At 36.8% G+C, this 16,546-nt stretch overlaps 1 protein-coding gene across 7 annotated transcripts in view; it reads right to left on the bottom strand.

Annotated features, from left to right (window-relative positions):
• Positions 1-16,546, bottom strand: part of sema4ba (sema domain, immunoglobulin domain (Ig), transmembrane domain (TM) and short cytoplasmic domain, (semaphorin) 4Ba) — a 162,324-nt gene that overhangs the window by 143,278 nt on the left and 2,500 nt on the right. The window contains exon 1 of one of the 7 annotated variants that reach the window (XM_053623302.1): positions 15,200-15,548. The exons of the other annotated variants lie outside the window; for them this stretch is intronic. The gene's annotated coding sequence lies outside the window, so the exon portion shown is untranslated. Of the gene's footprint in view, positions 1-15,199; positions 15,549-16,546 lie in introns of those variants that run through there. 7 annotated transcript variants of the gene reach the window in all.

The following is a 16,546-nucleotide window of genomic DNA, read 5'->3' on the forward strand; positions in this document are numbered from 1 at the left end:
TTGCATTATGAGAATAAATTCATAATATATTGAGAATAAAGTCATAGCATTACGAAAACAAAGCATAATTTTGAGAACACCACATATTAATGGTAGAAAAACGGCATGATCACCACAACGATAGAAAGCCGAGTCAGCAGCTTAATCGATACAAGAAATGGATGTCGAGGATTTAGTTAAATCTGACTTCAGGATTAGGTTCAGCAACAAATAAATTCTTTGTGTTTTTGAAGAGGAGGAATCTGCTACTTTTTCAGCAGTTACTTACTGATGAATGAACCCCCCCACCACAAGCATCAAAGCCATAGAATGAAAAAAATTGAAGGACATTCAAGCATTATTTATATTACATGTTTAAATTGCAATGCATTCTTGTCTATACTTAGTAACAAATGTATTTAATTCTAAGAAACTGGTCAGACTAGTCCTGCGACATTGTGCGTGATAGGTTTCCTGATCCTGCATGAAAAAACATGCATTTTTTTAACACGGTCACCATTAAAATACACTTACAAATTGGATTTTAATGGTGCCCGTACAAATGTATAAACTTATAAGCATAGCCTCAACTAGCAATGGTTCCAATTTTAAATTGATTAAAACCTTCAACAGTATAAAAGCAGAAAAATGTAAACTTAATAATGAGACACTGTTTATGTGATCCTTTCAGACTCTTAGTAGCATATAATAAAAATTCAACCTGGCTAATTAAACAGTAGGCTCTGTGCACGGGTGTGCAGGGATACCAGGTCTGACTCACAGGAAGGGAATGTCTAAAGCACAGGCCTTTCACATTCAGGTGTTTGCTTGCCGTAGCTCAAATATGCATTTGAATCCTGCTTTCTCCATGTTCTAAAGATAATCGCTGTGATTGACAGTAATAGTGAATTAGTAGTGAAAGAATGCTTATGAGAACCCCAATAGCCTCCCCTCTAAAGGAAACTACTTTTTTAGAGGAGGAAATGGGGGACAAATTAAGTTTATATGTCTATTTCACCTCAAGCAATGATGAATAGCCTACTTTATTATGCAGTCTGCTGAATGTTTTTTGATAGAAAGATGCATTTAATTAAAAAGCCTAAGTAACAAATGAAAAAATAATACGCCATTACAGTCATAGTAATTTAACAGTATGTTAGACTGACTTCACAAAAATAGGCTTTGTATATTATGCAAATTGTTAAAAATTTAAGAGGGCAGGACTCAATGGTACAAAAAGCAAATGTTTATGGTTTCAGCCAAACAAGCAGAAGAAAAAAAAAAATCAACATACACCTTATTGCACAAGAGATATGCTTGTTTTTATGAGCAAAAACATGAATAGGTTTTTAAGAGCAATACCAATCTTTGCACACGTTATGCCTGAATGGTTTCATGGTCAGCTGTTTGAGAAAATTGGGCTTCACATTGATATAATTGATTGGCAGTCACATTGGTTAGTGTTTTTTCATAATTATTGTGATTCTTACTCTGCTGAGTAGTTTAACACTAATTTTTTGGAAGAAACTGTACAAATCTTAGAACTAGTCCACAACAAATGGCTTAGCATATTATGCAAACTAAATCTAAATGGGCTACACTTGATTATTAAATTGCAAATTGGATTGGAATTAGCCATGGAATGAGACAAAAAAAATTCGATCTAGGCCTCAGGGTTCTCGAGATAGAGACTAAAAAGTATACAGTATGGTGCGCTATAGCTCTACCATTAGGCTGCATGGGGTTATCTCGCTTGCTCGGCTAGTAAGACTAGGGAGTACCACCTATTGTCCAAATTTCTCCATGATATATGGTTTGGTCTGCATGATTTGTATTAGGGGAGAAAAAGACTAATAATAATAATGATGTCCAAGCAGCCTCAGCAAATATAGGCCCCAATTGCCAGTTCTTGCCAAATGATACAGAATAATAAAGAAACCATAGATGAACATACAATTTTTGTGATGACAGCTCAAGGGTAATTGTGTGAAATGCCTGCTGATAAGAGAATAGCTAAGGGCAACCACGTTTTTAAAGTAACGCAGTAATAATTAAAGATCCAGTCACAGATTAACAGAACAATGCAGCACACAAAATTTCAGCTTGATCAGTATTTCGGTTTCTCAGATACAGCTATTTGATCTTAACTCCAGCTTTGCCAAGTTTGGTGTGAATCTATACAATCAATCATGAATTACAGCTGTTTGAGTAAGCTAGCTCTGCCCCACTTATATTAACCCTCTTACCCCTTAGTTCCCACAGTATTATGTCCCACAACCCTATATTCCCCACAGAAACAGCACGCCAACCCTGAGTTCCCAGGCCAAAATTGGCCCCAAAATCAACATTTTAATTTTAACATTTTTAGGCCTTGAAACAACTTATAATAATGTATTTGTGTAATATTACTTTGAAAAAGAAGCAGTTCAGTGTTTTTACTCCACTTAGAGCACAATTCTTAACTAGACAAATGACGAAAAATGCTCGCTAAAATCCTTATACTCCTTTAGAAGTACCATACGAGCATCAGTGTTGTCAATGCCTTTGAATAAATTCAAGTAAATAATAAATAAATAAATAAAAAATAAATGCATTTTAGCGCCAAAAGTCAAGTTTCTGGTGATAATCAGACTAGCAGGCACTGTTTTCACGAATGCACAGAAATGGTTCCGTTATGACTCCAGACTCCTGCCGTGTCTGTCACACTGGTTGATGCTGAAGATGAAGACGGATCAGGGTCTGAATCAGGAGAGTTTGCGTCTCTATCAGTTTCAACATCGCCTGAACTTTCACTGCTGTCACTATCTAGAATCCTTGCTCTCGCCTGTGTAACTGTGTATGTTTTCTTTTTTTTCCACTGTTTTAGATGTACCTGTGTTCACTGTAGGTGTAACTTTAAGCTGGAACACGATTAGCTTTTCGCTTTGGCATTTTTAGTTCACTTCTACTATTACACCAATATTCACGCTTGGATCTTCATCGTAATGCCGGCGTAATAACGTAATCACGTCGTGACGCCATGACGTCATCAACCTTCCGGGTTAAAAAATAATAATTAAATAAGTAAGGAATCATAGCAGAGTAATGCCGGTACACCGGCCTTACGGGGATAACGTTTACACTGTAAAGCCGCTATATCGGCCTTACGGGTATTTGGCATAAACGACCGAGCTGGTATATCGTCCTTACGGGAATAGATCAAAGACGGGCAAGCCGGTTTTTTGGCCATACGGGGTAAGAGGGTTAACTAGCATGTGGTGGCCATACTGTTAACAAATCTAAAAAATTATTACAAACACTAATCAGAAGCCTGTTCCATAACTGAAGGCCTTTGCAAGAAAATGCTCTACACCCCTGCTCTGAGCTACATTATTCTAAAGTACTAATAAAGAGCCTGCACCTTTTGATCAAAGCAGGCACAGTGGATCATAAGTAACCAGTTTGCTCAAGTACTGTGGTATGAAACCATTCAGTGCTTAATAGGTCATTAGTTGTATTTTATAATCAATTAGAATGTTTACTGGGAGCCAATGCAGTGTAGATAAGCGGTGTTGTGATTATATTATTTTATTTTGGTTCTAGTAAGGACTCTGGCTACTGCATCCTAACTAGAGCTTGTTTATGCACCTACTGGAACATCGAGTCAGCAATGCCATCGTCTAATAGATAATAGATAAAAGAAGCATGAACTTGTGTCTTTTCTTGCAATATATCTGAGAGGAAAAAAGCCTATTCTAGTATTATAGATATGAGCTTCAAATAAGACACTACAGTCAATAATCATACCAAGATCTTTCAAAGGTGCACATGATATAACTGAAAGGCCATTCCAGAGTTACTAAATAATCAGAAGGCTTTCTTCTAGCTGCATGTGGTCCTAGTAAAAGTACTTCTGTCATGTCAGAATTAACATCAAGCTGTGTGTCATCAGCATAGCAGTGGAAGATAAAATCATGTTTTCAAGAGGTAGCATAGAAAGATAAGAGCAATGGGCCTAGAACAGAGCCGTGTGAAACACTAAATATGGGTACCCCTGCATTTGTCAGATAATGCACTACTTCTCCCAGAATATTGTTGCAATTACAAATGCCTTGGTATTCTCATGTTTAATTTTTTTGTTTGCATTGGAGCAACACAAAAAAAGCAGAGAAAAAAAAAAAAGAAATCTGAGACAATCCACACAGAACTCCAAAATGGACTGGACAAAATTACTGCCACGTTTTCAACATCTTCAGAAATATTTTTTTTTCCTATCATGTGATGTTCCTTTAATTTGTAATTAAACTGACCTTTAGCAAGTCATAGGTGCTGGCAATATAGTAATCACACTTGCAACCAGTTTAAATGGAGAAAAATTGACTCAATTAGTGTTTTGTGTGTGTGTACACCACACTGAGCATGGATAAAATAAAGAAGAGCAAAGAGGATGCACCATGGGAAGAAAGCAATCTGGCAGAGGCATTGTGATGCTCTGGGCAATGTTATGCTGGGACACCTTGAGTTCTGGCATTCATGTGGATGTTTCTTTGCCACATACCAACTCAATCCAATCGAACATCTGTGGGATGTGCTGGACAAAAAAAGTCTCTCCATGGAGGCCCCACCTCCAAACTTACAGGACTTAAAGGATCTGCTGCCAACAACTTGGTGCCACGTACCACAGCACACCTTCAGAGGTCTTGTGGAGTCCATGCCTCAACGGGTCAGAGCTGTTTTGGCATCACAAGGGGGACCTACACAATATTAGGCAGGTAGGTTTAATGTTACAGTGTAGTATCGTCGTTATTCGACATTAGCATATCGAATAACATACTCAAAACTGCATAATAATGTGAGGTGTTGTAAACTTTTAAACTTTATTAAGTCCACATTCCAACTTAACTTCATAGGGTTCTTTCACAAATGCAGTGTTAAGGCCCATCATGATAATTACAGTATCGACTCATCGTACAGTTATATGGACATGACCTCGATAATTTTTGCTGACCTCAATACTGCCCAATGTGTTTGCATGCGTTTGTTTTCATAAGAATGAATATCACCAACATTGGCCATTTGTGCTACTTCTGTCCTCTACTCTAGGGCTGTCAAGTTAAATTTGAACTTCAAATATTTGTCAAATTTAAGATAAAAATGTGCATTCAAAAGCAAAAATTGTGCGTTCAAATTTAAGATGTGCAGCATCAATTTTAATTAAAACACTGTTTTAATGAAATGACATGCAAGATATTAATGTTTTTCGAAGAAGAAAAATCTAGAAAGAATAGTTCTAGTGTTTCAAATAATCAAGTCATACTCAATAACGTTGGGGATTGACCCGCTAAGCTGCGTGAGCTGAAGCTGAACAGTGAATGAACACCAGTAAACTGAAGCGCTTTACTGGCGGGTTATTTAACGCAACCAAACGCATCCTAAACACGGTTAGGCATGTGAAAAAATAAGTACAGTGCCCTCCACTAATACTGAATTAATTTGAGAACATATTTGAGAAGAATTATATTTGAGAAGAATATATTTGAAGTATATTCCCATTGATATTTAATTTTTTTTTTTTGGTACACCTGGGTGATAAGGAACAAGAAATTGTTCAACCATGACTTCCTGTTTCACAGGGGTATAAATATGAGGTAACACATAGGCCAAAATCCCTTAGTCATTCATAACAATGGGTAAAACCAAGGAATAAAGCTGTGATGTGCAACAAAAGGTTGTTGAGCTTCACAAAAAGGGGAAGTGGCTATAAGAAAACAGTGCAAGCATTGAAAATGCTCATTTCCACCAGTCAACTGGAAATGTTATGAATCAACCTGGAATTGGACATGTGTCTATATTGTCTCAATGCACTGTGAAGAGGATGGTTCAAGTAGCCAAAAAATCTCCAAGGATCACAGCTGGAGAATTGCAGAAGTTAGTTGGTCTTGGGGTCAGAAAGTTTCCAAAACTACAATCTGAAGTCTCCTACATCATCTACTCATCCATATGGAAAAGTACTTCATGCCCATGGTTAAATATGGTGGTGGCTCTTTAATGTTTTGGGGCTGTTTTCCTGCCAGAGGACCTGCACATTTTGTTAGGATACATGGCATCATGGACCCTATCAAATATCAACAGATATTAAATGAAAACCAGACTGCCTCTGCCAGAAAGCTTAAAATGGGCCATGGGTGGATCTTCCAGCTGGACAATGATCCAAAACATACATCAAAATCAACACAAAAATTATTTTTGTGGTCAGTAAACCAAGATGCTGCCATAGCCATCCCAGTCCCCTGACTTGAAACCCATAGAAAACCTGTAGGGTGAACTGAAGAGAGTCCATCAGCCTGGACCTCAAAATTTGAAGGATCTGGAGTGATTCTGTATGGAGGAATGGTCTCAGATCCACTGTCATGTAGCAAGAACATCTCTAACCACATCAGGCATTACAGGAGAAGGCTCAGAGCTGTTATCTTGGCAAAGGGAGGTAGCAAAAAATATTGGCTAAAAGGGTGCCAATAATTGTTGCACACCTATATTTAACAAAGAGATTTTTTGATAAACCTGTGTTTTGTTTGCAATTGTTTGATATCCATCAGAGAATTTTTGTGAATTTTATGAACAAAAGATCAAAAGGTTAAACAACAAAGACAAATTTTCACAGCCTTCTTTGCTCATATTTACCATGGATGCCAAGACACTTGTTATTAGTGGAGGGCACTGTAGGTGAATCAGCCTTTAACTTGTTTAATTTAAATCAGTTTCAACTTCCCAATTGGCAGTGAACAAAGCCTGTAACTGAAAGTGAGGAAAGGCTTTGCTCACTGCCAACTGGGAAGTTGATATAGGCAAGCGAAGAATGCAGATTCAAAAACACAATTAGTGCTACAGAGTCAAGCTTTCTTATAAGCTAATGTGGTGTTTCCATATACTTACAAACCTGTTAGATTGGGCATTCAAGAAATCACCATATCAAAAATAATGGAGATTTTTTCCCACCCATATTCTGAAAACCCTTTGATGGTTACCACCACCACCCAATACTGGCCTGTCACTGAGCTATTTTAAAAGTGAATAGGACTCCTCTATGGCAGCCCATGTGGTGGCATAACAAAAATAAATGGGTCAGTGTGTGAAAGATGTGGCCAAGAAGAGCAGTTGTATGTCATGTATCACAGCTTGAACACTGGAGCTCAGTGGAGCTATGAGGAGAATAAATCAGAATACCTGGAATGCTCATGGAGATCAGTTCACTGTCTGCACATGCACATTATCTGCATACTACACATTAAAACACTTGCTTACAGTAAATGATAAATATAAAAACACATACAAGCATAGAGCACACAAGCACATGCTACATGTTCAGCAGTATGAGGGTCATGGACTCTGACCTTCCAAAGGCCTCATAGTAAAGGAGCAGTTGTAAGCGTGGCCTGCATGTGTGTGTGCAGGTGTAGAAGACAGCAGGACATAAAATTACATTCTTTTTAAAAACAGAAACGGGATTGAGACTTAAGTTCAAGACTTTTCCTTCAACAACTATAGACTGATCTAGGGCTACAACAACTAATCAATAAAATCGATAATAAAAATAATCAACAACAAATTTCATTATGGATTAGTTGGGTCTGTGACGTCACTGTGGATAACCTCAGTCAGTGACGTCACTTCACAATGGTGAAATAAGCATTTCTATCAATAAAACACATCTGAAAAACAGCGGAGGTCACAGAGCGAGCTACTCTGGGAAAAGTGCACGATCCAGGTTGTCCAAAACATGAGAATGTTTTATATTAAGCGCTTCAAACAAACTCGTAAGAGTATTAACATGGCTTGTCGTGTCAGATGCATGTGCTGTTTGTGCTCCAGACATGTTTTCTTCACCGCAGTAATTACATTTTTACCTTTATATCCTTATCTGTAAATGTTAGAAATTCATGCCAGGATTTCCATTTTACATAAAGGCTCATCCTGACAGCAAGACAGTCTCCATTAAACTTCACTGAATGAGCACGAGTCCACGTATGCACGTCAAACAGCGTGCAATAGAAAGGAAGCACAATAACTTTGACTAAAATATTCATTTTGATCAAATATGTTGTTTGATGCTATATTCAGCTATACTTAGAAACAAAAGTAATTGTATTTTTTATGACAGCAATAACTGTAATGGGGTTAAAGCATCATGAAACACTAAACTACATTTTCTGAGATTTTAACAAAGGTGTTCTTAGCATCTGTTAATTTTAATTGTAGGAGATAGCTGGTTAATTTTGAGCTTTTGTCCGCTATTTTCAACTTCCTGGTTTAAAATCTCGGTTACAGGCAGTGGCGTGACAATGTACTACAGTACTTCGATGACTTGTCGGGGTCTCAATTATTCATAAGTCTGCATGTTCTTATTCTATGAGAAGATGCTGTCTCTTAATTAGTCATGACAGCACATGGTGCATTCCTACAGATGTAGTAGATGAGAGAGGCATTCAAATGGGTCAGAGGTGTTTGTTTCAGTGGTGTAAGAGTTCGAGTGTGTTTATTGTGGAGCGTTATGAGAATTGGAGAAAGGTGGACTTCGGACTTGCTCATGAAAGCAGTTTGCGTCTACACAATGTTGCGGTACTCAGACCCAAGGACTTTTCTATGCCTTCAAATGAGGTATGTGTCTAATTTTAACCATGACCGTTTTACTTACCTTTTGAGCTAATTAAACCGCTTAAATCTCCACAGGCCGTCGCCTGCAAAACTATACAACGAGAGTCCATGTTGAAGGGAAGAGCCTTCCCTTTTTTATTCATGAAAAGCTCAAGCCTATTAGCTAACTAGCATTCCAACATTTCTCTCATCCGCACTACCTCTGGCTCGAGGAAAACAATAATAAAATATTATAAAAACTGTACATACAATAGGGCTGCACGATTATGGCCAAAATGATAATCCTGATTATTTTGATCAATATTGAGATCTCGATTATTTATCATACTTATTAATTGATTTTAGTGACAACATATTTTTATTGCACTTTCACATTTATTAAGTTTTCTCATGTCACAATATAACACACAAGTAGGCATGTGAAAACTTGAGCTGGTCAATTATGACAGAATTTAGGAACAGAGTGTGAGCCATGACAAATTAATTTACCTTCTGATAAACTAAATGTAATATTTTCAGTTAATTTTACAGACTGTGTGCAAAAAAACAACCGTTAACCTGCTCCACCTTGTAAACAAATACAATAAACATCAATGTTCAGTGTTTGAAGTCGGCTCCTCTTAAATATATTTAAAGCTACACTATTAGACATTTTCCACTGTCATGGTTCTGGGCTGGAGCCAGTTCTCAAACCACTCTGTGTATATTGTGTATATATCTGAATAATCTCATATAGGATGTGATTGGGTGAGTTCATTTACCCGTCAGATGCAAAGAGCTTTAGTATAATGGTGTTCATTACTAATGCTCTGATCAGGATTTTTACAGCCGATACGGATTCAGATACCAATCTTTTTTTGTTTACACTTTAATCAGGAAGTCTATCATAAACAGTTAAATGTAAGCTCTCTGCTCATGGTCACTTTTAAATGAGTTAAAATAATAGCAATGAGATACTGTTGGTTAACTGATAAATAAACAAGCATAAAATATTTATTTTTAAATATCTTAAACAATAAAGAGTCCTAATTAAAAGTAGACTAACACAAAAATAATCCATATTTAGGAAAAAGGTTAATAGCTTTCTATGGAGATAGCGAACTAAGCTAAATGTCAAATTGATATTAAATGCAACCCATAGTAATTAAACATTATTTAATTTCTCATTCTATCTATATTTTATTAAGTTATTATAATATCTATTCTTTATATTAAATGATTTATTTATAACTAAGCACATTTTCTGTCTTTACATTTTAGTAGTTTTATTTTTGTTTGTTTATCAGTTTTAGATCGGTTCCCCCAGTACAGCGTCCATGTCTGCTGATAATATTGGGTTTTGGGGGGGATCAAATCAAAACATGGAAACTGGAGTTGAGTTTTCTAGTGATATCTGGCAACCGTGAGTTTAAATGAAGTGAATTAGAGTTAGTGAATGGAGAGCTGCAGCGTACTGTATGTTTACAGACTGAACAGTTGCTACTCTTGCTTATGATTGGTGAGGAATTTTTTAATAAAGAAGTTTGAATTAAACCCACCTTGTAGCGTTAGCATTATTATTAATTTGCTCCGCCCGAAGCCACTGTCTCTACACAAGCAGGTGCAAGTTCATGTCATTTTGCAGGATCAATAAAAGATGGCGGTTGTGAGATCGGAAAGTTGAAGCAGATGATGTATAGAGTTACTTGTCAACATAATAGCTTCTTTTCAGTATTTACACACCTGTTTGACTGAGGAAATGAAAAGCAGTGTGAAAGTAACTGTTGCTCGGTGTAGTTGCATTTTGGAGTTGTAGTTTTTATTCCGATTGTATTATACAACTCCGAACAGTTCACTCGCACCGGTGCAAATAAATATTTATTCACAGTCGCAGAAAATACTTTTCAGTCACAAATGCGAGTGAAATGGTCACACTGTAGAGCCCTGAGTTTATCTGCAAAGTTTTTTCCAGTTCAGTGTGATGATGTTTAATGTCCCCGACAACCTCTGTAGTGCCATTTAGCATCATGTTATTGTCATGATTTCCCCTCGCACAAAGCACTGGAGCTCGAAGCGAAGATGGCAGCACGAGGGCTAAAAGGGCTAACTCCATTTCTGGTTTTGGCCACTACAAAATGATATCATCCCTGTGCCGCTCTATGGTGATTGGCTGTAAGTTTAGGAAGCGCTTGTTTTGATCTGCAGCGGAGTTTTCTATTAGCGGAGGATGAACTTCAAACGTTAATATCGCAATCGATCATGTTCATTTAATCGTGGCCAGTCAAAATCTTAATCGCGATCGATATTTGATTAATTATGCAGCCCTAACATACGATATATAATATAATATTAAAGCGATGTGGGCCATTGTGTGTAAAATTATGCAACGAGAGTCCGTGTTGAAGGGAATAACTTCGCCTTTTTATTAATGAAAAGCTTGAGCCTATTAGCTAATTACCATTCCAACATTTCTCTCATCCGCACTGCCTCCGGTTTTGTTATGTTTTCCTCCATAGTCACACCAGGGGCTAATGATTCAAATAGACATGGCATAGGACCTGTAATGCTATCTATTATGTCTTCATTTAGCCCTGGGGGATTCAGGAGAAGTCCTCTGCCTCATCTGCAAACTTCACTGCAAAAGTCACTATCCATCTTTTTTTTTTTTTTTTTAGTGTTCTGAAGGCTCGCCATCCTCTTCCTCTCCTGGCTTTCCCTGCCACACCCCCTCCCTTCTTCACACAGCCATCTACGCCCATTTAAGCTGCATTTTTCAAAAAAATTGAGCGGTAGACTTGAGCTGAAAAAGGGAGGTTTCATGACCCTTTAAAGCATGTAATTCTATATAAGAAGTGTGATACATTTACAGAATAAAGCAACATGTTACTGTGTTCAAATGAGTGAATGTGTGTGTTATTGCAAAAAATTACCAGTTAACAGTTAGTTTGTGCTTTTGTTTTTCTTTTTCAGCATTTTTAATATAGTGATTTAACTTCTGCTTTAAAGGTTGTGGACAATCAGTTGTATATTTTGAAAACAAAAAAATTTTTTTTTTTTTTAATCCTTTGCAAATTGTATATCATAGCCCACATAGATACATTTAATACCTTTATCATAGCCTTCAGTTTGCACAGTATTTGAAGGACAACATTGGGCAAAATGTGAAATAACGTTTTTTTCAAGAGAAAAAATACAGAAAATAAAAATTGGCCTTTTAACCCAACTAACTGATTAATCAGAAATAATCGACATATTAATCGATTATCAAAATAATCATTAGTTGCAGCCCTAGACTGATCCAAAGCTTGTGCTCTTTGGCCCTCTTCTACACATGCTGCTCATTTCCCACTTTATGCCAGTACTAGTGCTAAGCGTGCTGGAAACTGCCTTGGCTATGGACCTAGGCTATGACATCAAAAAGACATTCTATTTACAGCAGCCCATATACACAACCTCTTCCATTCCACTCTCCAAGGGTGACCCATGAGTTTTGGGAAGACAACCCACCACTCAAATTCTCTGACAGGTTTCTTTCTAGGCCCTTGATTCCCATGACCCCTGAGATACAGAGAATCAGAGGTAACAGAGTCAAAGCTAAACACTAATTTTGCAAAATTTAATTTTACAGATATTTTCAATAGCACAGTTTATACAGTTTCAGTTTATGTTTATCCAGCCTTGAGTGTATATAACAGTGATACTGCATTCACTGTGCAGCATACATCAAAATTAAACAACTCTTGGGGGCTTGTGGTTACAAAAGCATCACATACTGTACTTCTAACTCTTAATGGTAAATGAACATTAAGTGAGATGAAGCTCTCCACAGAGAGTATTAACCCTACAAGAGGGTAGAGTCAAAGCTGTTTCCTGAGGCAGACAACATCCAGTGCTGTGGCATAACAATCAGATTCGAATATTGGATTATATCACTAGACTGAACACAAGAAAAAGGCAACTGGGTATGCCTTGAAAAACAAAAAAAGCAGGGGAAAGCGTGAAAAAAGCCTAGGAGAAACATGGAACAGGGGAAATTCGTACAATGTAAAGATGCTAGGAGATAATGTTAACCCCTGAAAACAACAGTTTCTTGATTTGGGAAAGACATTATTATTTTGACACATACTTAGTATAGTCAATCACATTAAACAGAGGACAGAAAGCTTGCCAGTGTGTTCCACAGAACAGTTATACAGTTATATAATATAAAACAAACATTAATTTATAATTATTTTTCACTGTTTTCCAGTGTTTCTGGAATGGTATACAGTTGTGCTTGAAAGTTTGTGAACCCTTTAAAATTTTCCATACATCTGCATAAATATGACCTAAAATATCATCAGATTTTCACACAAGTCCTAAAAGTAGACAAAGAGGACCTAATTAAACAAATGAGAAAAATATTATACTTGCTCATTTATTTATTGAAGAAAATGAGTCCATATTACATATCTGTGAGTGGCAAATGCATGTGAACCTCTAGGATTGGCAGTTTAACTTGCAGGTGAAATTAGAGTCAGGTGTTTTCAAATCAATGGGACGACAATCAGGGCCCAGTTGTTCAGGAGTAATCTGAGTGGATTTCAGATATTGGATTGGATCTAAACTTGAAAATGGGTTGTTCAAAAGAAGAAAATGATTCTGAAATCAGATTGGATCATGTAATCCAATCTTGCTTTTTATCTGGATCAAATCTCCAGTATGTGTTGTTCAAAAGTTTTTAGTAGGATTGGGATACCTGTTATCCAAAACATCTGGATTATCCTGACCCAGAAAAAGGGTGGATTCAGGGAGGATTTCCAGGAACAAAATGTAATAAAGCTACAAAACTGGTCAAATAATACAACATTTGTATCATGTAGTATATAAATGTATTAATATTTTGCACTTGATTTGTTTAACTGTTAGTGATAAATTACACATCAGGCTACCAACTAAGCCTTTCAGTAGAGTAAAGTAAAAAAGAAAAAAGATTTTGTCCCCATAAATAATCCCCCAAAACAGTGGTCAATGTCAAACAAAATATTATTTAATTTTAAGTGTCATTTGTCACTGTACAATGATTACAATGACACAATCATCAGAGATGAACCAGTCAAAGTAGTTTCTAACAACTGCATCCCTTATTGCTCTCCACACATGAAAAACTCTTATTATTTTGAAGAACATTCTTATTTTGTTAAATATTTAGACATTTAGACTTATGATTTAAAATGTGTTCAAAAGATCCTCAATGTATTTGTGAATAATGTATATTTGTGTTTGTAGTTATACTTCTGGACTACATGGGCCAGGTTACAAAACCATCTCTAAAGAGTTTGGACTCCACCAAACCACAGTCATACAGATAGTGTTCAAATGGAGGAAATTCAAGACCATTGTTACCCTCCCCAGGAGTGTTCAACAAAGATCACTCCAAAAGAAAGACATGTAATAGTCAACGAAGTCACAAAGAAACCCAGGGTAACTTCTAAGCAACTAAAGGCCGCTCTCACATTGGCTTATTGTCTTAATGTTCATGAGTCCATCATCAGGAGAATACTGAACAATAAATGGTGTGCATAGCAGGGTTGTAAGGAGAAAATAGAATTTTTGGTTTAAATGAGAAGCGTTATGTTTGGAGAAAGGAAAACACTGCATTCTAGCATAAGAACCTTATCCCATCTGTGAAACATGCCGGTGGTAGTATCACGATTTGGGGCAATTTTGGTGCATCTGGGCCAGGACTGCTTGCCACCATTTATGCAACAATCAATTCTAAATTATACCAGCAAATTCTAAAGGAAAATGTCAGGATATCGGTCATGGACAGAACCTCAATAGAAAGCAGGGCATGCAGCAAGATGATAACTCTTATTAAAAAAAAAAAAAAGCACACAAGTCATTCTACCAAGGAATGGTTAAAGAAGAATAAAGTTAATACTTTGGAATGGCCAGTCCAAACCTTAATCCAATAGAAATGTTGTGGCCTAAAGCAAGCAGTTCATGAGAGGAAACCCACCATCATCCCAGAGTTGAAATTGTTCTGTACTGAGGAACAGTCTAAAATTCCTCCAAGCTGTGGTGCAGGATGGATCAACAATTATCAGAAATGTTTAGTTGCAGTTATTTCTGTACAAGGGGGTCACGCCAGATACTGAAATCAAAGGTCCACATACTTTTGCCATTCACAGATATATTGTAATATTGTATTGTAATATTGGATCTTTTTCCTCAATAAAAAAATGACCAAGTATAACAAATGTCTCATTTGCTTAATTGGGTTCCCTTGATCTACTTTTAGTACTTGTACGAAAATCTGATGATGTTTTAAGTCATATTTATGCAGAAATACAGAAAATTCACAAACTTTCAATTACCACTGTAGACCCTGCCCCCTTCCAGTTTAAAGCCAAATATAAAAACAGATATGAATACTTTGAGCACTAAACAGACACAGATACAAATACAGATTATGGCACTGCATTACACCCCCATAAAATTTCATTTTTTATACTCCATAAAATGGACTTTCAAAGATGATCCACTGGTGCTGAACCAAAATACCTTCTGGTAGCTTTCATCTATACACTTTCATACATTCTAAAGATTTTCTAATTGTAAAGATTACCTCTGGCTGTAGTGTCACTGTATTTTGCACAGATTGCCCAAGGTTGCACGCCAGAGACAGAAACTGCAGAATCTTTCATCAACCAGACAAACCCTTTCTGACAGCCTCACAATGATGGCCTCATATTGCTGAGGCTCCTGTTCTTACAGATCTGACCCAATAAAAACACAGCTGTCAGCACATTCAGTCTCTTTCTTTCCACAGCCTTCCTTCATTTTTTTTCACTTTTTTTTTCCTCAAGCTCTACCTCTTCAGGAAAGTAGGTAAGATAAACCTTCTTTGTAGTCCTTTGCACTTAGTTTTTTGTATTATAACTTTGTATTTATTGTTTAGGCATTATAGGTTTGTTTTTTTTAACACGATGCCAGCTTCTATGGCTAGTTTCATGGCGAGAAATGTCTAAGGGACTCCATATAAGGTTTTTAAAATCTATTTTTCCTAAAAACTCTAAAATTGCATTAGGTTTGACTTTGTTAGGTTTGACATTTCTTCCAGAGTGTTGACTGAATAAAAAAAGGTTTCTCACTGGGTTAAGACCAGTACAGTCTAATAAAACGTTTCAAGGATAATGGATTCTGGCAGAAGGTAAATGTTGGCGAATCTTCTCCTAATATTAAAAACTTGTGTGTCATCCTGGAGTGACCTATTCGACAGCAGGTGTAGACAATCTGGTTCCAGTGATTTGAAAACAAAGAAACGTTTTTCTTTTGCCAACAATAGGGCTGATTTCATGGAGTTTGTTCATGGTTTTAGGTCAGTGGGAGGAAATCTGCTGATAATGCTTCTTTTGCAGCAGTGTCTGCTTCTTTATTTCCCGGGATTCCACAGTGTCCAGCTACCCAGCAGAAGTAGATATAAAAATTTTGGGCCACCAGATAAAGCAATTTGCAAAGAATTTTTACAAGCATAGGCGATCATTTTTTGGGATGACATTGTTTGAAGACAGGATTTTGAATCTACAATTATCAGAAAGTTTTTCTGTTGCATAGTCTTTATGAAGTCCAGTGCTAAGATGATAACGTTTGCCTCTGCTGTAAAAATTGAGCTGTGGTTGGGGATATTCCCAATTTTTTCTTTTGGTGATTGATCACGAATGCAGATGACACATGGTCTTCGGATTTTGAGCCATCTGTATATATGCCTTGATGATGTACTGTGTCCAAGATTTGGATATATGATTTCCTACCTGATCCATACACTATACATCCATAATCCAGGCATGATCGAATTAGTGTTCTGTAGAGATTTAAAAGAACTGAACTTTATGCACCCTGTTTTGTTTTAGCTAAAACCTTTAAAATGTTCTTGGCTTTAAGACATTTATCATTTAAAATCTTCATGTGAGGG

This window comes from Ictalurus furcatus, chromosome 4 (genome assembly GCF_023375685.1).
Source record: "Ictalurus furcatus strain D&B chromosome 4, Billie_1.0, whole genome shotgun sequence".
In the NCBI taxonomy this organism is placed as follows: Eukaryota; Metazoa; Chordata; class Actinopteri; order Siluriformes; family Ictaluridae; genus Ictalurus; species Ictalurus furcatus.